Genomic DNA, 15,560 nt, shown 5'->3' on the forward strand with positions numbered 1-15,560 from the left:
TGCCTACAGGCTGTGGTCCCAGCTACTCAGGAGGCTGAGGTGGGAGGATGGGTTGAGCCTGGGAAGTCAAGGCTGCAGTGAGCTATGATAGCACCATGGCACTCCATCCTGGGTGACGGAGTGACACCTTGTTTAAAAAAAAAAAAAGCCTAGATGACTGGTGGAGCTCTATCTATCTGTCTGTCAATCAATCAGTCAATCAATCATCTTATCTTTTTGAGACAGGATCTCTCTGCCAGCCAGCTTGGAGTGCAGTGGCACAGTTGTGGCTCACCGCAGCCTCGAGCTCCCAGGCTCGTTTCTCTCACCTTAGCCTCCTGAGTAGCTGGGACTAAGACACACACACTGCATCTGGCAGCTGGCTAAGCATTGTTTCTGAGTGTGAGGATGTTTTCAGTGGACTCAGTGAAGATCTGCCCTGTGTGGGCAGGCACATCCACCTGGCTGGGGGCCCAGATGGAACACAAAGGGAGAAGAGAAGCATATTCTCTTTTCTGGAGGGAGACACCCATCTCCTGCCCTTGGACATCAGGACTCTAGGTTCTTTGGCCTTTGGACTCAGGCTTGCCACAGAGGCCTCCCAGGGCTCCTGGCCAGTCAGCCTCAGAATGAGAGTTACACCACTGGCTTCCTTGGTTCAACTGCCTTCTTACCTGGACTGAGCCTCACTAATGGCTTCTCTGGGTCTCCAGGTTGCAGACAGCCTATGGGAGGACTTCTCAGCCTCTGTAAGTGTGGGCCAGTTCCCCTAATAAAACCCCTCTCCTGGCCGGGCACTGTGGCCCCTGCCTATAATCCCAGCATTTTGGGAGGCAGAGGTAGGCGGATCACCTGAGGTCAGGAGTTTGAGACCAGCCTGGCCAACATGGTGAAACCCTGTCTCTACTAAAAATACAAAAATTAGCTGGGCATGGTGGTGGCTGCCTGTAATCCCAGCTACTCGGAAGTCTGAGGCAGGAGAATCGCTTTAACCTGGGAGGTGGAAGTTGCAGTGAGCTGAGATTGAGCCACTGCACTCCAGCCTGGGTGACAGGGCAAGACTCTCTCTCAAAAAAATAAATAAAAATCCCCTCTCCTAAACTCTATTATTGGTTTTGTCTTTCTAGAGGACCCTAATACACTGCCCAGCAGAAGCCAGGAAGGAAGCCCTGCCAGCTCAGAAGGTGGGCAGGAGAGAAGGGTGTGGCCAGAGGGGGAGCCAATGGGGGTGCTGCATCCTCTCGGCCCCACTGGGAATACCTTGTCACCCCTAACAGATGAAGAGAAGGTGAGGGGGGATTGAGTTACCTGCCCACTGGTGTGTCAAACTCCATGGTGGGGGTGGGAACATGCACACCTGGCCCCTCCAAGGCCCAGTGCTCCCTGGGCTGTGCACCCCACAGTCCATGCCAGGGGCTGCAGAAAGAGCCATGGGAAGCCTGGCCCTGGTAGGGCACCAAGATGGGGAGGGCTGGATCCACCCTCCAGAGAACAAGAACCCTGGGCAGTAGCCGGGACATGGTGGGGGAGGCTGAAGGGTTGTCCCTGAGCATCCCCAACATGGAGCTCAGATGTCTGGGCCATGGGTGGGAAAGCACGAAGGTCAGGGCCAGCCTGGGAAACCAAGAGCTGTGCCAAGATCTCTTTCACCTGGGGCAGCTGCTCACATGCCTGCCACTGGGTCCCATCGCCTGAGACTCCCAGCAGGTGCCTCTCTGAGTCTTTGTCCTGTGCTGGAAACCGGGATGTGCAGCACGAACCTTCATACCCACAGCACGGGCAGGAGGAGTAACACCTCCTATGGGGAGCCAGGGTTTCTGGTGTCTCCAGGTTTTTCAGGAGCCACCACGTTCCTCTCATCCAGACGTTGGCGCCCGAGGTGGAAGCAGGTGGTGGCACGCCCGGCCCAGCCGCAGGCCGAGTGCAGATCCTATGGCGAGTGTGGGATCCAGCCTGAAGCACAAGCCAGGTGCAGCCTGCCGGGTCGAGTGGGCAGGTACCTCTAACAGCCTGGAGCCGTGAGGCCTTGGGCAGGGGCGTTGCCAGCATGGAGGTCTCCGGCTGGCAAAGTGGCCCGGAAAGAGTCCTGTGTCATAACCAGACTCACTTGTAACTTCTGTTGCTCTCCGTAGCTATTTCCAAAGCATCCAGGATAGGTTCATCTCAAGACATTCTAACTCATCTTGGACACAATCCATTTACTCTGGTGGACCCCGTTCACAGAAGCTGGAATCCCTGCTCACCTTCCCCAACCCCTTATTGCTGGGTCATGTTTACAAGTTTCTGTCTCTTTTTGTTCCCGGTCCCAGTACCAGCTCAGGTCCAATCAGCTTCTGAACCTCTATTGTGCAGCGCCTGAGACAAGGTGGGGGAGACAGGGACAGTAAAGCTCAGCCAGGTGCAGACTGCAGACTGGAAGCAAAGGCTGAGACAAGGTGGGAGAGACACAGTAAGCTCAGCGAGGTGCAGACTGCAGACGGGACGCAGAGGCAGGGCCACCCTCTTTCGGGGCATTTCTGGTCACTCCAGTCTGCTGGAAGGAGTCCGTGTCTCACCAGGAGACTCAGGCATGGACCTGGGCTGCCACTTTCTTTCTTCCTGTTACATGGATCTCTCTACCATGCCCCAGACCCAGGACCTCAGAGGCTTTCTCGAAGCTGCACTACAGAAGTTCTAGCCAGAGCAACCTGGTAAGAGAAAGACATAAAAGGGTATCCAAATGCGTCCTTCCAAATGAGGAAGCCCAATTGTCCCTGTTTGCATTCAACATGATCTTATGTATAGAAAACCCTAAAAGCTTTATCAAAACATTCTTAGAACAAACAAATTCAGTAAAGTTGCAGGATACAAAATTAACATACAAAACCCAGTAACATTTCTACATACCAACCACAAACTACCAAAAAAGAAACCAGGAAAGCAATTCCATTTACAATAGCAACAAAAAACAAAACTAGGAGTAAATTTAACCAGTGAGGCCGGGCGCGGTGGCTCACGCCTGTAATCCCAGCACTTTGGGAGGCTGAGGTGGCAGATCACGAGGTCAGGAGATTGAGACCATCCTGGCTAATACGGTGAAACCCCATCTCTACTAAAAAATACAAAAAATTAGCTGGGCCTGGTGACATGCACCTGTAATCCCAGCTACTTGGGAGGCTGAGGCAGGAGAATCGCTTGAACTTGGGAGTCAGTGGTTGCAGTGAGCTGAGATGGCACTGTTGCATTCCACCCCAGGCAACAGAGCAAAACTCTGTCTCAAAAAAAAAAAAAAAAAAAAAAAAATCATCAACCAGTGAGGTTAAAGAGCTCTACAAGGAAAATTACAAAACACTGATGAAGGAAATTGAATAGATCACACACACACAAAATGGAAAGTCATCTCATGTTCATGGATTGGAATAATTAATTTGGTGAAAATGACAATATTATCAAAAGCAATTTACAGATTAAATACAATCCCCATCAAAATACCAATGACATTCTTCACAGCAATAGGGAAAAAAAATCCTGAAATTCATATAAAATGACAGAAGATGCTGAACAGCCTAAATCAATCCTGAGCAAAAAGAACAAAGCTGAAGGCATCACACTACTTCAAAATATAGTACAAAGCTATAATAATCCAAACAGCATGGGCCAGGCACAGTGGCTCATACCTGTAATCCCGGAACTTTGGGAGGCCAAGGTGGGCAGCTCACATGAGGCCAGGAGTTCGAGACCAGCCTGGCCAACATAGCAAAACCCCATCTCTACTAAAAATACAAAAGTCAGCCTGGTGTAGTGGTGCACACCTGTAATCCCAGTTACTTGGGAGGATGTCTTGAACCTGGGGGCAGAGTTTACAGTGAGCCAAAGTCATGCCACTGCACTCCAGCCTAGGGAACAGAGTGAGACCCTGTCTCAAAAAACAAAACAAAACCCAGCATGTTACTGATATAAAAACAGAAACATAGACCAATGGAACAAAATAGAGAACCTAGAAATAAGTCCATATATTTAGTCAACTGATTTTCAACAAAGGTGCTAAGAACATTCACTGGGGAAAGAGCGGTGAAGGGTGCTGGGAAAACTGGAAATACATTTTGAGGATATGCAGAAAAGTGAAACTACAACCATATGTGGTCCAGGTGCGGTGGCTCACGCCTGTAATCCCAGCACTTTGGGAGGCCGAGGCGGTTGGATCATTTGAGGTCCGGAGTTAAAGACCAGCCTGGCCAACATGGTGAAACCCGTCTCTACTAAAATACAAAAATTAGTTGGGTGTGGTGGCACACGCCTGTAACCCCAGTTACTAGGAAGGCTGAGACAGGAGAATCGCTTGAACCTTGGAGGCGGAGGTTGCAGTGAGCCAAGATTGCACCACCACACTCCACCCTGGGTGACACAGCTAGACGCTGTCTAAAACAAAAACAGGCTGGGCACAGTGGCTCACGCCTGTAATCCTAGCACTTTGGGAGGCTGAGGTGGGTGGATTACCTGAGGTCAGAATTGCTTGAACCTGGGTGGCAGAGGTTGCACTGAGCTGAAATTGCACACTACATTCCAGCCTGGGTGACAGAGACTGTTTCAAAAAAACAAACAAAAAAAACCAACAGGCTTATGAAAAAAGTGTCAACAGCACTAATAAGAGAAATGTAAATCAAAACCACAATGAGCTATCATCTCATCCAGTTAAGATGATTATTAACAAAAAGACAACAGATGCTGGTGAGGATGTGGAGGAAGCAAGTACTCTGCTGGTGGGAATGTAAACTATATAGCCCCTATGGAAAACACTGGAGTTTTCTCAAAAAGCTAAAAATAGACCTACCGTGTGATCCAGCAATCCCACTGCTGGGCATATTTCCAAAAGAAAGGAAATCAGTATATCAAAGAGATATCTTTATGCTCATGTTTACTGTGGCACTATTCACAATAGCCAAGATAGGAATCAACATGTCCATCAGCATGTGAATAGATGAAGAAAATGAGGTACACTTACACAGTAGAGTACTATTCATCATAAAAGGAGGAAGTCCTAGGCTGGGTGCAGTGTCTCACGCCTGTAATCCCAGCACTTTGGGAGGCCGAGGTGGGCAGATCACCTGAGGTCAGGAGTTCGAGACCAGCCTCAACATGGAGAAACCCCGTCTCTACTAAAAATACAAAACTTAGCTGGGTGTGGTGGCAGGCGCCTGTAATTCCAGCTACTCGGCAGGTGGAGGCAGGAGGAGGCAGGAGAATTGCTTGAACCTGGGAGGCGGAGGTTGCAAAAAGAGCAAAACTCCGTCTCAAAAAAAAAAAAAAAAAAAGGAAATCCTGTCATTTGTAGCAACATGTTTGGAACTGGAGGTCATTATGTTAAGTGAAATAAGCCAGGTACAGAAGGCAAATACTGTACATTCTCACACATATATGGGAGTTAATAAAGTTGATCTTGGCCAGGCACGGTGTCTCATACCTGTAATCCCAGCACTTTGGAAGGCTGAGGCAGGCAGATCACCTGAAGTCAGGAGTTCCAGACCAGCGAAACCTCGTCTCTACCAAAAATATAAGAAATTAGCCGGGCGTGGTGACACATGCCTGTAATCCCAACTACGCCGGAGGCTGAGACAGGAGAATCGCTTGAACCCAGGAGGCAGAGGTTGCAATGAGCCAAGATCACGCCACTGCACTCCAGCCTGGGCGTCAGAGCAAGACTCTATTTCAAAAAAAAAAAAAAAAGTTGGTCTAATGCAGGTAGAGAGTAGAATGATGGTTACCAGAGGCTGGGAAGGATGAGGTGGGAGATGAATGTATGTTGATTAATGGGTACAAACATAAAGTTAGATGGAAGAAATATATTCGTGTTTGGTAGCACACTAGGGTGACGACAGTTGTATAATTTATCACATATTTAAAAAGAGCTAGAAGATTTGAAATGTTTCCAACACAAATAAATGATAAATGTTTGAGGTGATGGGTATCATAATCACCCTGATTTGATCATGGCACATTGTATTCATGTGTAAATATCAAAATACCACATATACCCCATATATGTGTACAATTATTACATATCCATCGATCAGCTTGTGGGGGGGGCATTCTCACATCACACACTTCTCCTAACTATGGGGAGGCTGAGACCGGAGAATCCCCTAAGGCCAGGAGTTTGAGACCAGCCTGGCCACATGCATGTGTAAATATCAGAATATCACATGTGCCCTATACATATGTACAATTATTATCACCACAGGCAACATATTGAGACTTGTCTCTAAAAATAAAAAATCAAAAAATTAGCCAGGCATAGTGTCACCTGCCTGTAGTCCCAGCTACTTGAGAGGCTGAAGTAGGAGGACTGCTTGAGCCGGGGAGCTCAAGATTACAGTAAGCCATGATTGCACCGGACCACAGAGTGAGACCCCATCTCAGACAAAAACATACAAATCAAATTAAGTGGCCAGGCGTGGTGGTTCACGCCTGTAATCCCAGCATTTTGGGAGGCCAAGGTGGGCAGATCACGAGGTCAGGAGTTTGAGACCAGCCTGACCAACACGGTGAAACCCCGTTTCTATTAAAAATACAAAAATTAGCCATGGTGGTGGTGCCTGTAATCCCAGCTACTCAGGAGACTGAGGCAAGAGAATCGCTTGAACCCGGGAGGCAGAGGTTGCAGTGAGCTGAGATCATGACAGCCTGGCCGACAGAGCAAGACTCTGTCTAAAAAAAAAAAAAAAAAGAAAAAGAAAAAAAATTGCCAGGCGCGGTGGCTCAAGCCTGTAATCCCAGCACTTTGGGAGGCCGAGACGGGCGGATCACGAAGTCAGGAGATCGAGACCATGCTGGCTAATACAGCGAAATCCCGTCTCTACTAAAAAATACAAAAAAAACTAGCCGGGCGACGAGGCGGGTGCCTGTAGTCCCAGCTACTCGGGAGGCTGAGGCAGGAGAATGGCGTGAACCTGGGAGGCGGAGCTTGCAGTGAGCTGAGATCCGGCCACTGCACTCCAGCCTGGGCGGCAGAGCAAGACTCCGTCTCAAAAAAAAAAAAAACCAAACAAACAAACAAAAAACAAGAACATACAAGGAACTCGCACAACTCAATAGCAAAAAAGTAATAAGAATAGTAAAAATCTGATTTTAAAATGGGCAAGTGACCTGGAAAAGAAATAGAAAAGACACTACAAACTGCTCTGATAGGGATGGAGGCTGTAGACCAGAAGAGGGAACCCAGATAAAATTCTACTATATAAGGGTGTCTTCTGACAAGAAGTGGCGTTGAAAGATCAAATAATCAAATGATGTGAGGCTGTGCTGCCTGCTTTGTAGAAATGAAAGGATCTAATTGAAGACAGAAGTTTTGGGCACAGAGGCCACAGCCCAAATCCTTCACCTAAAATCACTATCTCTGAGCCACTTTTTAATTTTAAAATGTAAAAGGAGGCTGGGCGTAGTGGCTTATGCCTGTAATCCCAGCACTCTGGGAGGCCAAGGTGGGCGGATCGCTTGAGGCCAGGAGTTCAAGACCATCCTGGCCAACATGGCAAAACCTCGTCTCTACTAAAAATACAAAAATTAGCCGGGCGAGGTGGCGGGCGCCTGTGATCCCAGCTACTCAGGAGGCTGAGGCAGGAGAATTGCTTGAACCCAGGAAGTGGAGGTTGCAGTAAGCTGAGATCATACCAGCCTGGCTGATAGAGCGAGACTGTGCCTCAAACAAAAATAAATAGGCCAGGCACGGTGGCTCAAGCCTGTAATCCCAGCACTTTGGGAGGCCGAGATGGGTGGATCACGAGGTCAGGAGATCGAGACCATCCTGGCTAACACGGTGAAACCCCGTCTCTACTAAAAAAATACAAAAAAAAAAAAAAATTAGCCGGGCGAGGTGGCGGGCGCCTGTAGCCCCAGTTACTGGGGAGGCTGAGGCAGGAGAATGGCGTAAACCCGGGAGGCGGAGCTTGCAGTGAGCTGAGATCCGGCCACTGCACTCCAGCCCGGGCGACAGAGCGAGATTCTGTCTCAAAATAAATAAATAAATAAGTAAATAAAATAAAATAAAATGTAAAAAGAAATAGGTAAAATTAAATACAGTAATACATTTTATTTTCCTTAAATCTAAAATATAATTCCAAATGTAATCAATATAAAAAATCATCTGAGAGATATTTTATTTTCTTTTTCATACTAAGTCTTTAAAATCAATGTTTGTTTTGCATTTGTGGCACATGGCAATTTGGACCGGGCACATTGCAGGCATCTGATAGCCACATAGGCCTTGTGCCCACCATGCTGCATACTGCAGGATCTGACTAAAGGGGCGCTGGGGTGGGTGAACTGCTCCCTGGCCCCACTTCTGGACTTTCCTCTCCTGCAGCCCTCCCCACGGGGCCTGCCACTTCTCCCGCTCCCTGCCCCAGGCCACTGTTGGGAAGGTCAGCATAGCCCTTGTCCCCCGAGTTAAATTGAGGGGCAAATCTGCAAGCTTCTGCCCAAAACGTCTCGGAGTGGACACTTCAACCTGGCAGCAACTCTGGGGCCAGTTAGCTTGGATTTCTACATGACGGGCAAAATGTCATAGGCTCGCACAAGGACAGCAGCACCCTCCACCCAGCTCTGTGGCCTTTGGCTCTAATCTGACACTGTATGGGTGGCCAGGCCCCCAGGCTGGACCCACAGCAGCCTCCCATGACCACCCGGGGCCTGAGATTAGCAGTTAGAACTCAGATCCTGAACCAACCACATCCTGCAGAGCACTGAGCAAGGGACTCACCTTATGGCCTAAGATCCAGACTCCTCTGGGAGTTCCCCAGGGTCTGGCCTGGGGAAAAGCCTGTCACTAACTGAGGAGTCTGGTTACTCACACTGCTTCACCAGCAGCCCAAGGGGGGTTGGCAGGGGGTGGGGGAGATCACATTGCATTAGAAAGAGAAATCCCCCAGCCTACAGGACACCAGCTCCTTATACCTGTCCTCCTCCTCTCCTGCTCAGTGTCATACTTGGCCTGCAATCACCCACAACTGTCCTCCTCACACACAGCTGCTATGGAAGGCAGAAGGAGGGTCTGTGGGCATGGGGGAGACCCCGGTGGCACCCTTAGCAGCCTGACCTCTGTGCCTCCGTGTCTTACCTCCAAAAGAGGACATCTCCTGCCTCACAGGTGCTTGTGAGGACGAGCTGAGAGACCAGCTTCTACACGGGGAGGGGTTGTGACATATCAGGGCTGTTCTGGACCCAGAGTTACTGCAGGGAACTGGAGAGATTGTGCTGCAGGAGCCAAGGAGGTTGCCCTGACAGGCCTGGAAGTGGCTTAGGTTTGGATCCTCCATCCCTGGGCACCTGGCATTGGGCAGACCAGACTCCCTGGGGCAGTTCCCACTGAGAAGCCGCAAAGCATCCTCCTAGACCATCCGTACCCTGGGGAAACATCCCTTGGTCCCTCTGTACCCTTCAGACCAGCCCCTCTTGAGGGATACCCAGACTCAGGCAAGGCAGGAGCCAAGGGCAGTGAAGCAAACCTGTCAAGGTGCTGCCCGTTCCCTTGGGTGTCTCCCGCCAAGAGGCCTCCATTCTCAAGGAAGGGAGCACTGGCCACCTGTGTGCATCCACCACGCGAGTGCGCAGGGGCAGACTTGCCAGGACGGAGCAGCCTTGGCACCCACTGCCCACAAAGGCGTCCTGGCACAGCCAGCATGGTCTGAAACCCTCGTATGAAGGAGCTCCTCACGGCCTGCTGCTGCCCCAGCCACAAGAAGCATAGGAGCACAGGTAGGGCCCACGGAGTCCTTGGGGCCTGCTACAGGGAGCCAGTAACTATGTTCACACCAGCAGCAATAAGCACAGGGACACAGGCAGATACCACCAGCCTGGGAAGGACGGGTGCGGTGGCTCACACACCACCTGCCTTCTTGCCGCAGCAGGCCTGTGGCCACTCTCTGGCTCTGTCTGTCCCAGTGCAGGCTGGACCTGTGGGCACCAGTCCCTGGAGGACTCAAGGTCATGGCAGGATCTGGCCCTGCCCCCCAGGAGTCTAGGGGAGCTCAGAGGTGCTCCGCTGGAGACAGGCCTGTGAGGGAGAACCATCATTAACCCCGCAGGCCACATAAGAGTGACAAGAGGTCACAGGTCTAAAAGGACACTGGCGAGGAAGATCGGGAGGGCACCAATAGGAGCCGGATGAGGACTCTGGAGCCCCAAGGCTCCTTTGTTCTTTTCTTTTTCTTTTTTTTTTTTTGAGATAAGGTCTGGTTCCATCACCCAGGCTGGAGTGCAGTGTCGTGATCTTGGCTCACTGCAACCTCTGCCTCCCAGGTTCAAGTGATTCTCCTGCCTCAGCCTCCTGAGTAGCTGGGACTACAGGCACCCGCCACCATGCCTGGCTAATTTTTGTATTTTTTATAGAGACAGGGTCTTGCCACGTTGCCCTGTCTGATCTAGAACTCGTGAGCTCAAGCCATTTGCCCTCTTTAGCCTCCCAAAGTGCTGGGATTATACACATGAGCCACTGTGCCCGGCTGACTCCTTTTTCTGAAACTCTTGAAAACTTCTTGTCTCTAGACCCGCTTATATTCAAAATCTACTCCCAATCTACTCCCAAATCTCAAGACTGCGAAGAAACAACAGTCAAATCTCAGCCATCCCCAGCCACAAGCTCAAGGCTGATGGACAGACCCCCCACCTAGACCCAAACTGTGTCTCTGTCCTGGGGGGACAGACCCAGCCTGGACCCCTCTGTGCTGAGCCCCTCTGGTCCTGGGCACCTCAGCAGTCCCACCAACCTCTTACCATACCATCTCTGTCGCCAGTCGGGCGCCCCAGAGCCTGCAATGGTGGTTGATTGACAGCTCCCCTCTCTCCTCCACGGTACAGCACCCCCAACTCCAGCAATGCAGCTGTTCCTGTTCAACAACAGGCCCCAAATGACCAACATGACAACATGGAGGTCCCAGCAGCTGCTAATCGAACCCCAGGTTTCTCCTGCTTGAACCCAGGGAAGGATCCCTTGCCTCCTGAGATGCACTTCAAACGGCTGTGTGCTGCTGAAGGCCCTGGAAACGCAGCCTCGCCTGGCCTCAGCTCTCCTCATCCTCACCTGGAATGACCACAGTCCCTGCACCAGGGCAAAGCCAATCACTGTCATTCAGGCTGCTCCTCCCTGACCGACTGTCTTCTGTCAGGACCCCTGGTGCCCCACACAGCAGGCACAGAGAAGGGCCTCCAAGGCCATGGCAGTAGATCCCTCTCCCAGCTCGTGTCACAGGTCCCCAAGCCGGAACCCTCACTGCTGACTCATAACCAGCCCATGTGGCACTGCTTCCTGAGGCTGCCTCCCTCTGGACATCCCTGGTGTGATGGCAGTACGGTCATCCCCAACGCACAGCAGAGCCTCCATCTCCAGGGCCCCCGTGCCAGCAGAGCCTCCATCTCCAGGGCCCCCGTGCCAGTCCTCCTCTGTGTGTGCGCAGCAGCCACCACTGCTGTTCCCAAAACCTCAGTCCCGTGGCTGCTCTGGCACTCATGGGTCTCTGTATGGCACAGTGCCCAGGTGGGGCCAGCTGTCTGCCCCGGCCCTCCGGGAGGTGGGCACTGTGGCTCTTAGAGGCTCCTGGCTCCTAGTTCTCTGTCCTCCGAACCTTCCGAGCTCCCAGGCCCTCTCCAAGTTGTGGCCTGGCCTATGGCAGTGGGGCTGTGGCCACCCTGTTCACACTCACCCCTTGGGAGCACTCTTCCCCATTTCTGGCTGGGTGAGGATCAAGGGCGTCTCCCCTTGTTCCAGCAGGGAGATTAGCTCAGGTTTGGAAGCTGGGAATCTTACTTCAGGAAAACAGTCCAGAGGCCTGGAGAGAGCCTGGGGAGGCGGAGCAGGCAGGGCGTGAACTGGGGGACTCTCCCACACCCAGCTAGCCAGGCAGGCTGCCCACTGGACACTTGAAGGGTAGGAAGCGGCTGCCAAGATCTCACCCCCAGAGATGCCCAATTGTGGCACAAGCGTCCAGTCTCTCTTGATTTGGCTGCCAGAGAAAAGCAAATTCTGCTTGTGGTTGTTGTCATGCGGTCCCAAACAGATCATCACTACAGGGAGAAGCAGTCTCCTCTGTACTCTGATGGGTGTGGGATGGGTGAGGACTGACTGTCCAGAGGGCCCAGGGTGCCTTCCAGGAACACCTATAGCACTGCCGACCTGATGCTCACCCCACCCCTTCCCACAGCAGCCCAGCGCCCTCCTGGCAGGCCCGCTGCTCCCCAGCTCACCCCCATCAGGCACTATTCCTCCTTAGATATCCTCTCCACCGCACGGAGGCTTGGACCCGACTTCACCAAGACATTTGAAACCATGCACCAGGGAGTGTGTGCATAGAATGAAGAACCTTTTGTTTGTGGGGCTCCATCTCTGCTCTCTAGGGTCACCCAAGCATTTGGGGCCTTGATCCTGGAGAGGCTGCTCCCTCTAGGGCTAGCTAATTCCCAGAGACAGCAAACACTCCCCTTCCAGTGCACCTTTTTTTTTTTTCGAGATGGAGTCTCACTCTGTCACCCAGACTGGAGTGCAGTGGCATGATCTGGGCTCACTGTGACCTCTGCCTCCTGGGTCCAGGCGATTCTCCCATCTCAGCCTCGAGTAGCTGAGACTACATGCGTGCGCCACCACACCCGGCTAATTTTTATGTGTTTTAATAGAGAGACGAGGTTTCACCATGTTGGCCAGGCTGGTCTCACCTCAGGTGATCTGCCCTCCTCGGCCCCCCTAAGTGCTGGGATTACAAGCATGAGCCACTGCGCCCAGCCCCAGTGCACCTCTGAGACACAAACCAACCAATCCAGAGTCCACAACTGTCCATTTCCCTTGTCACACTGTCACTCACCAAGCCAATATTTCCCCTGCCCTAAGTCAACTGGGAGCCAGGTACTGGACAAGAAGGGGCCACTCCTATAGCCCAGAGCCTGCCACAGTTGTTCAAATAGTCCAATCCTGAGCTCACTCTGCATACCTACCCTGCCTGCCCTCTCCTTCCAGAGAAAATAAAGGCTCCGGCCGAACTCAGCCCTCTCCCACTTTCTGCCTCCTGGCCATCCCTGGTCCTTCTCATGTGGCCCTGTGTGCCCTGCCCAGTTTCCAGGGACCCGTGACTATAACCTCTGCCTTCACGACAGTCTTTCTCACGTGTGCACGCCTTGCCACACGATTAAAACAAATCCAGGGGGCTGGGCGCCGTGGCTCACACTTGGACGCCCAGCACTTTGGGCGACCGAGGTGGGCGGATCACCTGAGGTCAGGAGTTCGAGACCAGCCTGGCTAACATGGTGAAACCCCATTTCTACAAAAAATTAGCCAGGCATGGTGGCGCGCACCTGTAATTCCAGCTACTCGGGAGGTTGAGGCAGGAGAATTGCTTGAACCCGGGAAGTGGAGGTTGCAGTGAGCCGAGGTTGCATCATTGCACTCCAGCCTGGGCAACAAGAGTGAAACTCTGTAAAAAAAAAAAAAAAAAAAAAAAAATTCAGCGTACATTTGAACTCACCTTGAGATATGGGTGTCTGCAGATGGTAAGGGACCTGTGGAGGGGCTCTGTCGGTTGGAAGCACCATTGCTCTGGGCCATCCACTCGGATTCGGAGAGTGCTGTTGGAAATGCAGCATCACCTTGAAAGTGGCTTTGTAGTTGAGATTTTTTTCCTGGTAACATTTACAGCTTGGAACTGTTCTATCTGACCAAATATGAGGAGTTTAGAGTTGCCCCAAAAGTGGCAGCAAGGGAGTTGCCTCAAAAGACTTCCCCAAACTGTCCCCAAATGGAATTGGTTGGGATTCCAAGGAAAGAAGTGGTAAACGATCAGTCCAGAGCATTTCTTCCAGACATTTTCATATGGAGCTTCAGCATTCTTGGGATCAACGGTGAGGCAAGGGATGCTTTACCCAAGCATGTTTGCAGCAAGGGAGTCTGGCCATGGAGCTTAGATGAGAGTTTAAGGGATTGGGCTCAGGGCAGGGCCAGTTTCTATGTGTTCAGCAATAGGGTTGACTGTGTTTTTAAGCAACTTAAACAGCTTTTTCAGGGAATGTGCCAGGCCCCAGCCTGAGTTCAAGGCTGCAGGGAACACGCAGTGGCCAGGTCCTGGAGCGGTGAAAGGACTCTGTGTTTCTCAATCAGTAGAGAAAGAAAGAGGGGGAACTGGAAGACCCTGTGAATCCCAATCTCAGACAGGGATGAGCAATCCAGGCTGGCCCAGAGCATAAGCACCGTGACCATGTGAGGCCTGAGTGCCTCGCTGTGGAGGGTCTGCTTGCTCAGTGGGCTCTTGACTCAGCCAGGTAGTGGATGCAGTGGATGGAGGAAGTCCCCTCGCCCCAGACAGGATCTCAGGGCCTCAGAGCCCTGGCATCTGCACCCTGGACACAAGGAAGGTGACGATGAGGTGGATGCGCTAGCCAGGCTCTCTCCCCCTCCTGCTACTGTGTTACCCTGGTGTGCCCCCCTCACGGGCCAGGCTGGGGCACAGGGTTGCCGGCCCCTACCAGCCCTGGGGGTCTGGAGGGCGGCTGGGGAAGCAGACCCCTGTCCTTCCCTATCCTTCGCGACATGCTCCCTGAGCAGCTGGGCACTTAGGTGACCAGAGAGGATGTGGGGCTGAGGGAGCCGAACTCGGGGGCTGCAGAGGCGGGGGTGGGAGTGCTGGGATCATCCGCAGGGGGAGAGGAGAGGCCGGCGTCTGTTTTTCACCTGGGCCTCCCTGGGGGGTTGGGGGGTGCCTGAGTCTTCCCTCCTTTGGTTTGCGCAGATTTCCCCGCGCGGGTTCGGATCAGCATGCTGGGGGAGTCCGGCTTACGTCCCTCCTGGACCTTCGCCCCGTTCTTCCCGTGGGGAGGGGTGCGTCAGGCGGATCCTGCGCCCTCCAGCCGCTGGGCTTCCCTGGGAGCCACGCGGGAAGGTCCAAGCAGCCGAGACGCAGGCAGCGTCCTCGCTGAGGCTGCGGGTCCGTGGCCATCCGGGGGAGACGCGCAGGCTCTGCCGGAGGCAGAAAGAACGCGAGGGAGCCGGGGTGGAGGGCGGCGCGCGGGGCCGGGGAGGGGCCAGGGAGGGGCGGGGCGCGGGGACGCCGGGCCCGGCCTCGGGCAACTCCGAGGCGCGCCCTTCCCCAGGGTCCCGGAGGCTCTGAGACGCCGCGCCCGCTCCAGCCGCCCACTGCGGACAAGGCCCGGGCCAGGCGTCTCCGCGAGTCGGGGCCTGGAGCGCGCCCAGCAGCCGCCTCCTGTCGCAGGGACGTGGGCGGGCGGCGCCTGAACAGCCTCGGTGGGAACCAGCGCCCGAAGCTGGTGATCCGGGGTGCGCAGGGCCCAGCCGGGCGATCCCCTGGATCTCCGCCAGCCTCGCCCCTACCCCGCTCCTCCCACCAGCCAGCGAGGCCCGAGCCTCGGAGTCTGCAACTCTCGGCCTGCGTCCCTAGCTCCCGGCCCGGGCCCGCCCCCTGCTCAGGCACCGCCCACTCCGGGCTCTGGGCCCTCCTCTCCCTCGCGGCTACGCCCCCTGCCCGCCTCCGACTGTAGCCCCGCCCCCCAGGCACCGGCCCCGCCTGTCTGGGCTTCTGGTCCCGCCCAGGCTCTTGGTCCCTCGGGCCCCAGCC

At 53.3% G+C, this 15,560-nt stretch overlaps 1 long non-coding RNA gene across 1 annotated transcript; it reads right to left on the reverse strand.

The window, feature by feature from the left end:
* Positions 1-213: 213 nt before the first annotated feature.
* LOC115894315 lies at positions 214-15,376 on the reverse strand. Its single transcript, XR_004054414.1, has 3 exons — positions 13,461-15,376; positions 10,731-10,838; positions 214-2,666 (listed from the first exon to the last, which is right to left on the reverse strand). It is a non-coding gene; the product is annotated as an uncharacterized LOC115894315 (long non-coding RNA).
* Positions 15,377-15,560: the final 184 nt, after the last annotated feature.

Source organism: Rhinopithecus roxellana, chromosome 17 (genome assembly GCF_007565055.1).
Source record: "Rhinopithecus roxellana isolate Shanxi Qingling chromosome 17, ASM756505v1, whole genome shotgun sequence".
Classification (NCBI taxonomy): domain Eukaryota; kingdom Metazoa; phylum Chordata; class Mammalia; order Primates; family Cercopithecidae; genus Rhinopithecus; species Rhinopithecus roxellana.